Source organism: Dipodomys ordii, unplaced genomic scaffold, assembly GCF_000151885.1.
Source record: "Dipodomys ordii isolate 6190 unplaced genomic scaffold, Dord_2.0 Scaffold44, whole genome shotgun sequence".
NCBI classification, from domain to species: Eukaryota; Metazoa; Chordata; class Mammalia; order Rodentia; family Heteromyidae; genus Dipodomys; species Dipodomys ordii.
In genome coordinates this window covers 2698802-2712933 of record NW_012267260.1, presented here as the reverse complement: position 1 = coordinate 2712933, position 14132 = coordinate 2698802, and positions in this window count along the sequence as shown.

Below are 14132 nucleotides of genomic sequence, written 5' to 3'. Positions count from 1 at the left end.
GCCAGAAGTGGCGCTGTGGCTCAAGTGGTAGAGCGCTAGCCTTGAGCTGAAGAGCTGAGGGACAGCGCCCAGGCCCAGAGTTCAGGCCCCACGACTGACCAAAAAAAAACAACAACATTTTTTTAACAACTTACTTGGGCACAGGTGGTTCACACCTGGCTCATGCCTGTCATCCTTGCCACTCAGGAGGCTGAGAGCCGAGGGGTTCAAAACCAGCCCGGGCAGAAAAGTCAGTGAGACTCTCATCTCCAATTAACCTTCAGAAAACTGGAAGTGGCATTGTGGCTCAAGAAGCAGAGCGTTCACCTTGGGCTGAAGAGCTGAGGGACAGCACCCAGGTCCAGAGTTCAGGCCCCATGACCAGCAAAAAAAAAAAAAAAAGTGTATTTCTAGCTTTAGTCCATTGTTTTCATTGCTAAAGAAACACATGACTTCTAATGGCTAAGAAGAGTCCTTTAGCTCCCTCTTATCTCTACTCATCTTGAATCTGTATAAATCTGTGGTTTGTTAGAAATTTTGAAATTGTAAGGAATATCAAGACCAAGATATAGAGTCCTGCAAGTGTGTAAAATGGCAGGCATTGCTGAACAAGCTCAGTCCGAGTAGACACTGTGGAATCGTTGTCTGGAATGGGGATGGAGGGTTGGTTTAAGATCAGAATGGAGGGCCTGGGGAGAAGTCATTTGGATTTGGGGTAACTGAGAGTGTTTTGAGGTCTGTTTGGTTTTTTTGTCAGTCCTGGAGCTTGAACTCTGGGCCTGGGTGTTGTCCCTGAGCTCTTTTGCTCAAGCCTAGCTCTCAACCGACCACTTTGAGCCACAGCGCCACTTCCGGTTTTCTGTTAGTTAATTGGAGATGAGAATCTCACCGACTGTCCTGCCTGAGCTGGCTTTGAACTACTCGGCCTCCTGAGTAGTTCGGATGACAGGCATGAGCCACCAGCATCTGGAAGGCTTTTGAAGATGAAGAACAAATTATGTTTAAGAGGGTTGCAATGGCCTTGGTAAGAAGGCTGCACCAGATCAGCAAGGGAAGGCAGGAAGGCCATGCGCACAGCGGCGTCGGAGACACAGCCGGACCCCATGTTCAGGGGAACCAAGGGGATGGGAACCTGGGACGTCATTGGTGAAGAGGACACCTGCATTGGTGGTGAAGGTGACAGGTGTCTGGGAGATTGGTGGCATCACTGACCTTTCAAAATGCAAGGTAAGGAGGATGTTTTTGATTGATGGGTATGAGTGATACAATAAAGATATTTGTGCAATTTGAATCAATTATCTAGGCTAGCATAATTCATAGTTATATCAAGTAATTATACTTAATTCAGCTCAACACCTATTTTTGGTGTTCCACTTTGCTAAGAGATTATTCAGGATGAGCCAGACAAATCCCACTTGAAATGGCTGTCAGCGTCAAAGGACATGACTACAAACACACAGTAGTGAAGGCGAGAGGAAGGTACAGAATGTCAGCAAGACCTGGGAAAAGCACACAATGGAGTCCTGCTGGGGCCAGCTGCAAAGATTAGAGTCAGAAAGAATCAAAAACAACTTTTAATGGAGAAACAATACTTTCTCCAGAAGAATAGCAATGGAAACAATCAAATTCAGAAATAATAAGTACTGAGTTGCTATGTGTCCAAGTACCGAGGAGTGCATATATCATGAAATATATCATGAAAACCTTAATGAATTATTTCCCAGGGGACAGTACAAGATGTGTGAGAATCCATGCCCACATATAGCTAAGGAAAAGAATTTGGTACCAGGCACTGGTGGCTTATGTCTCTAATCCTAGCTACTCAGGAGGCTGAGATGTGAGGATCATGGTTTGAACCCAGCCTGGGCAGGAAAGTTCATGAAACTAACTTACTCAGAAAAGGCCAGACATGGTACTGTGGTTCAAGTGGTAGAGTGCTAGCCTTGAGCCAAAGAAGCTTAGGGACAGAGCCCAGGCCCTGAGTTCAAGACTGGGAATGGGTGCATACATGCATACTATATACCCTCTCTCTCTCTCCTCTCTCTCTCTATCTCTCTCTCTCTCTCTCACACACACACACACACATAATTTGGCAACAATGATTTGGTTCAAACACATTGAACTTAGTGTAGATCACACAGGCTTGAAACCTGTCCTCTGACCATCTCTTGATTCTACGTCCAAATACTTAGGCTGAAACACCACAGCTTAAGTATTGAGGGACCCGCTTAGTTCCCAGCACCCTGGCTATTGACGGCCACATCTTTAATCCATGTGGATTTCTTTTCCAGGACTGCTTTTTCTTCCACATGATCATTGGTCAGTTCTCTGAGCAAGTGACAGGCAATAGCCAGATTATTCTGCACTCTGGCCCATGTGTAACTCCTCCCTAGGAACAGATGTTTTGCGCAGTTTATGCCTGGTTTATTATTATTAATTAATTATTTTATAATTATTACAATTAATTAATATTAATAATAATAATTAATACTTAAAAAAATCTCACCCATCACCTCAAGAGAGGAAAAGTCTGCTACCTGTGTGCCCAGTGTCAGACTAATTCCTGTTCTTTCTGACCAGGAAAGCCGGTTTTCACCCACGGCCCTTCTTCTTCTCTTCCTTTTCTTTCTTCCCTTTCTCCTTTTCACTCTTTTTTTTTTTTTTGTCAGTCCTGGGGCTTGAACTCAGGACCTGGGCACTGTCCTTGAGCTTCTTTTGCTCAAGGCTAGCACTCTACCACTTGAGCCACAGGGCCACTTCTGGCTTGTTCTGTGTGTGTGGTGCTGAGGAATCGAACTCCGGGCCTCATGCATGCGAGGCAAGCGCTCTACCCCTGAGCCACCTTCCCAGCCCCTGCTCACTCTACTTTGGCGGCTCCCCGCTTGCTTTTGCATCATTCCAATCCCGCCCTGTCTAACTGGGCAATCGTTTTGCACATCTTGCCATCCAAAGCCAGAAATGTCATCTGGGATTTGGAAAGCTTTGCTTTATCTTCCTTTTGTTTTTAGTTATCCTCAGGCCTTCTGTGATCAGTGTGAGGCTTGCTTTTCATGGCTGATGGACTCCGAGTTGCAGGGTGAGACAGGTCAGGGGTGTGAGGGTACCCTCTTAAAAATAAAGCGAACAAGTGGTGAAGCTGCTGTGTTCAGCCCAGCACCGAACGCTACCGCGTCGGCTGCTCCTGCCCGCACGGCTGGGACAGCACCGATGCCTGGAGCACCAGCTAACGCAGGTTTCTCAGCCTCTCTCTCATCCCGAGTCTGCCCTATACCAGACAGGTTGCTGAAGGATTATCACCACATCTCTGTCAGCAGAAGACATGCATGTTAAGCTTGTTTTAAGTGTACGCTGATTCTGTTCCCACTCAGAGTTGGTTTAACTTAAAAAAATCTTGTGTTTTGGGTTTCTGTTTTATGAAAGTAATACAGATTCATTGCAGAAAAATTGAAAATACTAATGTGTGAAGGCACATATGTAGCATTCCTGTCATAACGCATTGCCAACATGTTACGCCACTGCTTTCTTGCCTTCTTAGTTTTATTTTATTTTTTATTTATTTATTTATTTTTGGGGTCTGGTTGTGGGGCCTGAACTCTGGGCCTGGGCGCTGTCCCTCAGCTCTTCAGCTCAAGGCGAGCGCTCTACCACAGTGCCACTTCCAGCTTTTTTTCTTTTTGCTTATGGGGTGCTGAGGAATCGAACCCAGGGCCTCATGCATGCAAGGCAAGCGCTCTACCACTGAGCCACCTTCCCAGCCACTTAGTTTTGTTTTATAAAACACAATTTATACATACACCACCTAGCTATTCTACATATACAAACATGCATATATAACTAGATTTTCTCCTTGGTTTTGCTTTGTGTGTGTGTGTGTGTGTGTTTGAACAACAAATCTTGTGTATTCTTGTTACCACTGGAACTGCCTTTCTTTGTTACACATTGACTTGACACTGGATCTTTGTGTCTGGCCAGCATTGGACCTTTGCTCCCTGTTTATTTATATAGCAAGTGTCTAGGAGTAGGGAACCACAGGGTTCTGATTAGAGTATCTTGGTATGTTTGCTTTCACCGTAACATCTGAATGTATAAGCTATTATGCAAGATAAAGTGGAAGGTATCAGTCTTAGTTTGTGCTGGGAGCTGTGGGATTCATAAAAGATTTGTCCCTGAACTGAGGCTGGACCACTAACCAGCATTTCATGAACAGCTCTATGGTGGTGGGACTCAGAGGAAAAAATCACTCAGAGGAACAGGTTAAACACATTTCAATCAACCTAATACTTAATATATGCATTTAACAAGGTTATATACCCAGTCAGGCATGGAGGAGCAGCCTATAATCCCAGAACTCTGGGGTTGAGGCGGAAGGATCACAAGTTCAAGAACAGGCTGGGCTGTAGTGAGACCCTGTCTCAAATAATGCCCCCTCCAAAAATTAAGTAAGCATCCCTTTTGATAAAGGACCTTGTAGTAAAATAGATGTGCATCAATATACTTCAGCTGGCAAAACAATGTATATTTCCAAGCACATACCAGAATTACATTTAATGCCCAAACACAAGAACCCAGTTTTTCTATGAAATCTAACTGAAAAAGACAGGTTGAACTGGTACGTGAGCACATTTCTGAAAATGGTACCTAGCACTATTAAATGCACTCAGTGCCTGGCTCAGAGTAGGAACAATTACTTATTGAATGAATTATTGACAAGCTAGACTAAGAGAGGGAGGCCTTGGAATAGAGGAGGTAAAATTCTTATTATTTTTAGGCAATACTGTTCCATTCCCAGAAAATCCACTAAAAATAAACTAGAAGTAATAGGAACATTAACCATAGCTGCTGTTTCAAAATTAGTTTATGCAAATACACACCACTTATGAATTATTATGATCTCTTTTAAACCGCAGAAAAGAAATAAAAAGAAATGCAGCTGTCCAATGCAAGGAAAACATTCAGATTCTGCTCAAGTTATTAAAAAAAGCAGTATGTTGATTGTGTGGAGTGCTGATCGTGGGGCCTCTCCTCTATCCCACACAAGAAGAGAGGGTGAATCGACATGCCAAGAGAAGATTTCAAAACCACCCAACTGTTGAAAAGGTTTGGTAACGAGTCGACGTGGCAGAGAATTTGGAAATGGCCCCAGGGCGGTGAAAGGTTATGGCTGTGAGATTTTGGAAGAGCTGTTTTGCAATAGCTGTGACATTGAGTTGGGAGGTAAAGGCTTCACGGGGCTCTGCCCACTGGTCTTCACTGGAGAAGTCCGTGCGGGAAGCCAGGTGCAGGGCTCAGTTTGCTGATCCCAGCTGCTCAGGAGGCTGCGGTGGGAAGAACTGTGCTTGGAGACTCATCTGGGAAAAGTTTGTGAAGCTCTCTGCGTCTCAACCAATGAAAGCTGGGCAGGGTGGTACCCACCCATCATCTACCTAAGCAGAGAGTGCCAGCAGCAGGCCCAGGGCAAACAGTGAGCCCCTGCACACAATAACAAAGCTGAGGGTGAGGGAGGCAGAACTTACGTTAGAGAGCACACGTCTAGCAAGTCTAAAGGGGCCTGGAATTCAAACCCAACGTCCACCAAAGAAGAGAAGCGAAGAGAAATAAAAAGAAGGAAAGAAAACAGAAATCAGGGGAGAGCAAGTCCTACAAAGGCCTTTCCCCTGGGAGTACCAGCCCCCCCCCAGCAGGTCAGAGCCTGCGTCCTCAGACGCCCCGCAGGCCAGGTCACCCACGGTCTGGGGAGAGCCTTGAACCGCTGCCAGCTGACGTGGAGTTCTGTTTAAAAAGCAAACAGCCAAGAAAAAGCTGTTGGATTAATTAGACAATTCATACAAAACATATCCAGTGGTTGAAAAAGAATGCAACATCTACATTCTAGTCCTTTCCAAATAAATTACAAAACACACAAACATATGACAGAATGGTGTATATGCTATGATTCTAATTTTAAGAGAACGTGTGTGTGTGTGTGTGTGTGTTTAATACATGCTTTGAAACATTCTCCAATAGTGGGTTCCAGAAGCTGGGAAGGGTGTGGGGGATGGGGCAGAGGGGAGGCCGGGAGGAACGCAGGTGCAGTTAGAGAGGGGGCTCACTTTCCAGTGATCTTAGCACAGTGACAACGTGTAACTATGTATTTCTAAATAGCCATCCAGAGGATCTGGAATGTTCCGGACACAAGGAAAAGCACATGTTTGGAGTGATGCAGCCACTAGTTACCCTGACGTGATTGCTGCACGTAGAAATATCACACTTTTCTCCGGGAGTCTGCAGTGGCTATGTGTGAACTAGAAACAACAACAACCAAAATAGTGAAAAGAGCAAGGGAGAGGATTACACGCATTCTCAGAGGCGAGCGAAAGCTGACCCGATCCCCTCCTGTCCACGGAAAGGTCCTTCCCAGACTCAGCGCTCTGGCCTGCAGCCTCAGAGCTACAACTCCCCCCCACGATCTCCGGAAGCCCTGGGAGAAATGGCCACCCATCGTCTCGCCTCGTCTGAGTCATCCCTCAAGCTGTGCGAGGAGTAGACTTTACCCGTGTGTGTGTGTGTGTGTGTGTGTGTGTGTGTGTGTGATTAAGAAGGTGCACTGGCCGTGTGGATCAGTGCAAAGAGTGCTTGCTGATCCTGCTCAAGGCCATCTTTCCTGCTCCAGGAAAACAGAGGAAGACAAACAGAAAAGGGGGGCATGGAATCATGGATCTGTGAGAAATACCAAGTCCGCCTGCGCTGCCCGGCTGTGCCAGTGTGAGTATTCCGTCCTAACGTGGCGGGACCAGCCTCCATGTTAGAGGCTCCCCAGGCTGAGGACACACCGACGGCCCTTGTCACTGACGCGGGGCCATTGCACAGATCTATGGCCACCCAACTAGGATGAGGAGCAACGTGTTCTGGAATTCTCTCCCACAAAAAGATGACTGCTGTCACGAGTGATTCCTATTTGGCTCAGAAGATACAGAAGGGCGGCTCTGGGCACGTCACCGCCCTGGCTTGGGTAGTGGAATCTTCTTTAGTGGCCACGTGAAGGTTGTCCCGTTATCCGGGTGACAGGGGGCTGAAGTGGCCAGGCCATTAGTGACACCCCCCCCAGGACCTCCCCCCCGCGCCTCTGCGGAGGACACGGGTCTCAGAGGAGCAGTGTGGTGATCTGTAGTCATCTGGCCTGATCGTTGGTCCTTCCAGCCCCCGGGGGATCTGTCCCTCTCCTCGCGGGACTTTGATCTCTGTCCAGTTGATTGCCTTCCAGCGGCTATCCGCTCCGATGCCTGGCTCACTGCGTCCGTCCAGTGTAACGGGCAGTCAATCTTCCAGTACAGAATTCCCCCAGGAAAAGTTCAGTCGTGGAATTTAACTCTCACCAGCCATCGAGACCATCCACACACCGCCTGCCCTTGTGTGGAAACACGGAGAAAATCTCAGGCCCGGGTGCCACGGCGTGTGGGCGGCCCCTGGAGGCTTTACTCCTATCTTTCCCTGCAATCCTCTCTTCCCTGATCAGCGTCCAGGTGGGAGGAATCGCCTGCTGCCCGTACCACACTGGGTGATCCACGGGCCGAGACCCAAGCCATAGGAGGCAGCGGGGCGACAGTGTTTTCTGTGGGAATGGTTAGGACTTAGGAAATTCCAGCCACAGTCTTGGTGTCATCAGCACAATGGCGTAGAACTTTCCTGGGGGCTTGGGGAGGAACAGCCCCGGACAAATCCATTCCCTCTTTCATCTCTGGTGCCTGTGTTGGATTTAACTTCAAGGGGCTGATGGCACCTCCAAAGTTTACCGCAGAAACCAGATTAACAAGGCCAGAAGAGGAGCCTGGTTTGAGTGGTGGAGCGGTTCCGTGCTCCTTATCAGAGCCTACAGTTGTTTATTTGTTCTCTCTGTGTTGGCTGTTTGTCCTTCCAGGAGAGTGTAAACTCCATGCAGGCAGGAATTGACTTGGGTCACATAAATACATTCATCAATTGTTGGGAAAAAACATCCACCGGGCTGGAACGGTCCGGTGTTCACAGGCCTGTCCACATGTCCGTGCTGCGGCGGGCATGCCTCCTGAGCTTCCGGAGAATTCTGAGCAAATCAACAGCGTTGTGATCATTGTGTGTGTGAGACGTGGTTTCCCTCAGAGCCCCTGGAAATGGCAGCGGGCGGTTTTCAACAACTTTCCCACATGCAGCTAGGCAGTCAGCGGGGTCGGGAGCTGGGGTCTGGATTCAGCTGGCTCTGGGCCGCCTGCACCAGGGCTTGCTCTCCGCGATTTCCTGGGCACAGCTTCTCAGGCAGGCTATGAGGAAGTTCCGTGTGAACGGGGAGCGTGCAGCGTGCCAGGGCTGCCTGTCCCTGCGGCGTGGACATGTAGACGTGTGACCTGTGACCAGTGCTGGCAACTCAGTTCACACCCAGGTTTGGAACGGCTGGTGAGCTGTTTGCTAATCTAGTCTCTTATCCAGTTTATGGATAAGAGAGGGTAAACCCCTGGTCAGACCAGCAGGGTCTATGCCAGTGATGGAGGAGATTAGGAGAGCTGCTGCCCAGCCCCTCCTCTCTCCTGAGCTGTTGTCAGCTCTGGCACCGGTTAACTGGTGCACCCTGTTTACAGGTCAGAAACTGAAATGGGCGTGAGGGACCCTAGGAAGGAAGGAGCAGAAGCTTCTCCCTGAGCGTGGCTGGTCATCTGGAAGAGAGATCTTGCTGGTGGCCACCAAGATGGCACTGACACCTGTTGACAGATTCCCTAGGGACAAAGTCAGCAGCCAAGCGAAGACCCTGCTGTAGAGTTCAGAAATAGGAAGGCAGGACCCAGAGGAACACCAGCCATTCGTGAGAGGCCTACGGTCTGAGTTCACGAGGGGGAATGTCATTGAACACTTTTAATTCGCTTTATTCTATGGTGTTTAGTAGACATGTAATGCTGGAAACACCTCCTGTTCGCAGTCTTAACTGTCAGCTGGAGGCTCACTCATGAGACCCATATTAGCAAAAATCTGTCAGACTGGTGAGCTGTGAAAAGCCAGAGGAGAGGTAGGACTTAGGAGGAGAGGCAGCACTTAGGAGGGATTCCCATTCACTGCCGCATGGTGCCACGGGCCGTCACCCGTCAATGGGTGGACAATGTGTGTCATTCAGAGTGGACGTAAACTTCTAACGCAGACAACCTTCACCCAGTAATCGCACTTCTATGGTCCAGTATGTGAACACTGGTGCAAAAGGTCCCGAATCCATAATCCTTTAAAAAGGAACAGAATTCTGCTACATGCTCCAACACGGCCAGGCTGTGATTGAGTGAGCGGGTGAAATAAGCCACAAATAGCTTGTCAAGAAGTGGCAATGCGCAGGAGCTTCACACAAGCTCAGACTTGTGCTTCCACTCTGAGGAAGTGCCTAGAATAATCAAATTCATGGACACAAAGTAGGATGGTGTACTTTAGGGATTAGGGGAGGGAGAACAGGGAGATACTGGTTGGTGGATGCAGAATTTCTCTTTGGGGTAATGATAGAGCTTGGAATTGGTAGTGGTAAAGGTGGACGAGCTAGCTGTCCTTGAACTGCGTGCTGCAAACACAGTCAAGTGTGTTCATTCGAGTCAAGTATGTCCATATGACTAACTTCTACGCAGCTGTGAGAGAGAAGGGCATTTTTTAATAGATTGAAATGTGTGTTGGGTATTTTAGTTTCTCCTTTAGGTTCACTGTGAACGGTCTTTGACTTATTTTGTTTCCTGGAAGGCTACCTCTTGTGGTTGGTGTGTGTGTGTGTGTGTGTGTGTGTGTGTGTGTGTGTGTGTGTGTGGTGGGGAGGACTTGAGCTCAGAGCTGCACACTCTCTCTTGGCTTTTATTGCTCAAGGTTGGTGCTCTACCACTTGTGTCATACCTCCACTTCTAGCTTTTTGTTGGTCAACTGAAGATAAGAGCCTCATTTCTGCAGGCTGACCTCAATCTGAGATCATTGCGTAGCTGGGATTACAGGTGTGTGCACAGTGTGTGGCGAGGAGGACAAATCTGCCTGGCCATCGAGCTTCTGGCCTCCGTGATCAGACCCGCAGGAACTCTAGGAGGCATTCCCCGGGCCCTCGTGGTGGTCACGTGGTTGGGTGGCCTTGGTGACACAGTTCCCAGGACACGGGGAGACCTGCCAAGTGCAGCTTCTGTGGACAGCTAGCAGCTGGGCACCGTCAGAGGTCCTCAGGAGTGAGCGGTAAGTGCTTCCCTTGGTACCTCGTGTCATGAACGAGGAGGCCCGGGACTCAGTGGGCCTCCTCTGGTTGAGGACACGTTGAGGTGTGCTGCTGGGATCACGCAGCTCTGCCCGGGCCCAGTGACTGGCAAGGTTTCCCATACCCACCACTGGGGCTGTGACGGGCCCGGCACAGCTGGTGTTCCTGAAGGATCCGCCGCCACCAGGAAGCCCCCGTGGGATCTTGGGGGCTTCCCAAGGCCGGCTCCCCTCTCCTGACTCCTTGCCCGCTTGGAGAACTTGGCTTCCTACCCAGCTCCATTAAACACCAAGCGACTCTCTCCCTATGGCATAGGGTACTAATGAACTTCCTGTCCTGAATCACCCACCCAGATGGTATTCATGCCTCGTGTTCACGTGATGGACAGGTGCAGAAGCATTCCAATGTTAAGTGACACGGAAGAGCAGGAGGTCTGGAAAGCCCCGCGGTGAGCACCTGGTCAGGTAACACAGGCGCTCCCTGGATGGGATGGGCAGGCTGCGGCCTCTCTCTCTCGACTTCCACCCAAGGCTGCTCTTGGACCCTGGTAAACAAACGGCATAAAGATGCCCCCGGGACCCCCGGGCCCTTCCTAGTGTGCAGGAGAGGCAGATGGCTGCGGCCTCACGCAGAGTCAAGGGACGCCCCTCTGCATGGTGTCCAGCCTGCAGGGGGGAGCGGTTGGCAGGATGCATGGAGCCGAACTTGCTCATGGTGGTGGCTAATGCATCGATCGGCTTCTTACAGAAACAGGAATAATGGGAGATTAAGGAGGAAAAAGCTGGTCTCGAGGAGAGGTGTGGAGCTGGCGTGGACGGGGAGATTGTTCACTGAGGAGCTGCACCGGAAGGTGGTGGACAGCTTGGTTCGCACTGTGCATGTCATCCACCTGCCGCTCCGTCATTCTGGCTCCTGCTCAGAGGGACGGGCTGGCCTGTGTGCAGGGGAGGAGACCATAGCTTACCAGCTGTGGCCACTGCCATGGCGCCTCTTCTAAGAAGCCCTGCCTACTTAAACCCTTCGCCCCTTTGTGATTGCGTTCCTGTCTATTGCTGTACCTTCGGAGTTCTTTATGTGTTTTGTATACTAAACCCTTGCTAGAATTGAAACGCTTGGCAGGGATCTGAAAGTATCGTCTCCCTTTCACGAGTGGTCTTTGGTGACTTTGACAGACGGAGCTCCTCAGGAAATCCAAGCCAATTTACCTACTTTTCCTTTGGTTGCGGTATTTTCAGGGTCAGAGCCAAGAATCTGAAGTCACAAAGATTTACAACTACGTTCTCTCCTAAGAGTCCTGTGATTGTTGCTGTTAGTCTCCTGCTTTTGGTTCATGTAGTTCATCTTAGCTGTGCATCACTCCATTCTTGGTTTCACGTGGATGACCAGCCGTCGTGTGAAAGCCTTTCCCATTCTTCTGGACAGCAAGTGGATGTGAGTGTTGTCGTTGACCTCTGTCCTGTTGACTTTCACATCCGCCATTCCCGTACCATCCTGTCCTGACTTCACAGTTCAGGAAAACGTGAAGACCTTCTGCTCTTTCTCATACCTTTGAGTTCTGTGTGTTTCCATATGAATTTGAGGATCACTATGTCCTTTTCTTTTTTGGAAAAAGAGCCAGCTGGAATGTTGGTAGGAATTGCAATCAATTTCTAAATCTCTGTGCTATTTTATTTTATCTTTGTTTTGCCAGTCTTGGAGCTTGACCTCAGGGCCTGGGCACTGTCCCTGAGCTTCTTTTCACTCAAGGCTAGTGTTCTACCACTTGAGCCACAGCGCTACTTGTGGCCTTTTCTGTGTATGTGGTACTGAGGAGTCAAACCCAGGGCTTCATGGATGCTGAGCGAGCCCTCTACCACTCAGCCACGTTCCCGGCCTCCTGCCATTTTAAATGTCACAGCTGAAGTGAGTTGTTTTGATTAGTCTGTCAAGAGGCAGGGTGGGGACATGGATGTCTGTCTCCTTGTGTTGGGAGGGAGAACCATGGGTGCACAGGTGCAACCAGACCGGCCAGGGCTGGCGTCTTCTCTTTTGTTTTTCTTTCCTGCCCTCTCCACTTAGGATGTGTTTCTGCACCACTCTCCACCCTGCCCTGGGCCCAGAAGGCCAAACTCTGTGGACCGTATCAGCCACGCCCCCTGCCCTTTGGCTCTGAGGGATTCATCCAGTAGGAGACCCAGCAGGAAGGACCTGGAGGATGGGAATGAGGAGAGGCTGAAGTTCCTTCCATGCCTTCGCAGCTCCCTCCCTCAGGCAGTGGCTGGCGTGGCTGTGTGTTTTCTACCAGCTGCCCTAGTCCAGAGGGGTTATCATGCCTGTATTGTCAGTCCTGTTGGGCTCTGGCAAGCAGTCTATCTTCTTACTTAGGAGTGTAATCGTGGGTAGCTTTCCCAAGTTGCTAGCCCCAAGCGCATTGCCTACGCTGTTATTTTCTCCTAACCCTGCCAAAATTGTTGTCTTCTCCTCCTCCTCCTCCTCTTCGTCCTTCTCCTCTTCCTTCTTCCTCTTTTCCTTCTCCTTCTTCTTCTACCAGTCCTAGGGTTTGAACGCAGGGCCTGGACACCGTCTTGAGTTTCTGTGCTCAAAGCTAATACTCTACCACTTAAGCCACAGCTTCACTTCTGGACTTTTGCTGTTTAATTGGCGATAAGAGTCTCATGGACTTTTCTGCCCAGGCTGGCTTTGGATCACAATCTTCAGATCTCAGCTCCTGAGTTGCTAGGATGACATTGATGGTTTCTGGCCTAAAATGGTTCTGTTCTTGTCATTAACTTCTCTTTAAATACCTGTTTGCATTGTATCTTTGCTTCCTGTTCTCTTCTGGAAGTGCAAAATAGGAAAATCTAGCAGGTCTATTGCTAAATCAAAGAAGACTCCTCCACACCTTTATGTTAAGCAGTTAGAGCATGAACTTGTGTTAAATAGTCAGAACATGGGCTTCCATTTCCTGCGTGTGCAAGCTACTTACAATCTCTCTCATCCCAACTTCTTTTTTTCCTAGTGTGTTCATTTTTAGAAGTCAAATGACTGATGTTCTCATGGGAAGGAAGACCGATGGAGCCCATTTAATGATTTCACTCATTAACCTGCTGGATGACACCAAGTTTCCATCAGCTTCAAGCTCCAAAAATATCACCAGGAGTCTGAAGAGCCATTTTTCTCTGCAAATCAAAGTCTGAAGAGAGGCACCTTGGCTGTCCACCTGCCGAGCGTGGGGCCCCTGAGCTACAAATTAGAGGCGAGGCTTCTTTCTTACAAACACTCAGTGATTTGTTGCTGAGACTATAACCCAACATCAAAGCTATCCTTGCCAAATAACCCTGCAGTATTTTCAAGCTATGCATTGATATCTGTATTGTCCCTGATGGCCTGCCCAGTTACAGACCAGTTCCATTGAGAAATGGAATTATACTGATAAAGTGTAATTGGTCACATCAGCATTTCTGGCAGTACCAAATCTTACCAAGAGCATGTGATTAGAAGCTTCCTGTGTTGGGGCTGGGAAGGTGGCTCAGTGGTAGAATGCTTGCCTAGCATGCATGAAGCCCTGGGTTCAACTCCTCAGTACCACATAAAAAGAAAAAGCCAGAATTGGTGCTGTGGCTCACGTGCTAGTTCTGTGTTGAAGGCCTAAGACTAATTTTAAAAAATGGCGATGAAGCGAAACTGTGGTTCAAAGCAAAGTGGTAGAGCATTCGCCTTGAGTAAAAGAGCTCTGGGACAGCGCCCAGTCCCTGAATTCAAACCCCATGACCAAAAGAGAAAGAAAGAAGGAAAGAAATATAAAAGAAAGAAAGAAGGAAAGAAGGCAGGAAGGCAAAAAAGAAAGGAAGAAAGAAAGAAAAAGGAAGGAAGGAAGGAAGAAAGAAAGAAAGGAAGGAAGGAAGGAAGAAAGAAAGAAAGAAAGAAAGAAAGAAAGAAAGAAAGAAAGAAAGAAAGAAAGAAAGAAAGAAAG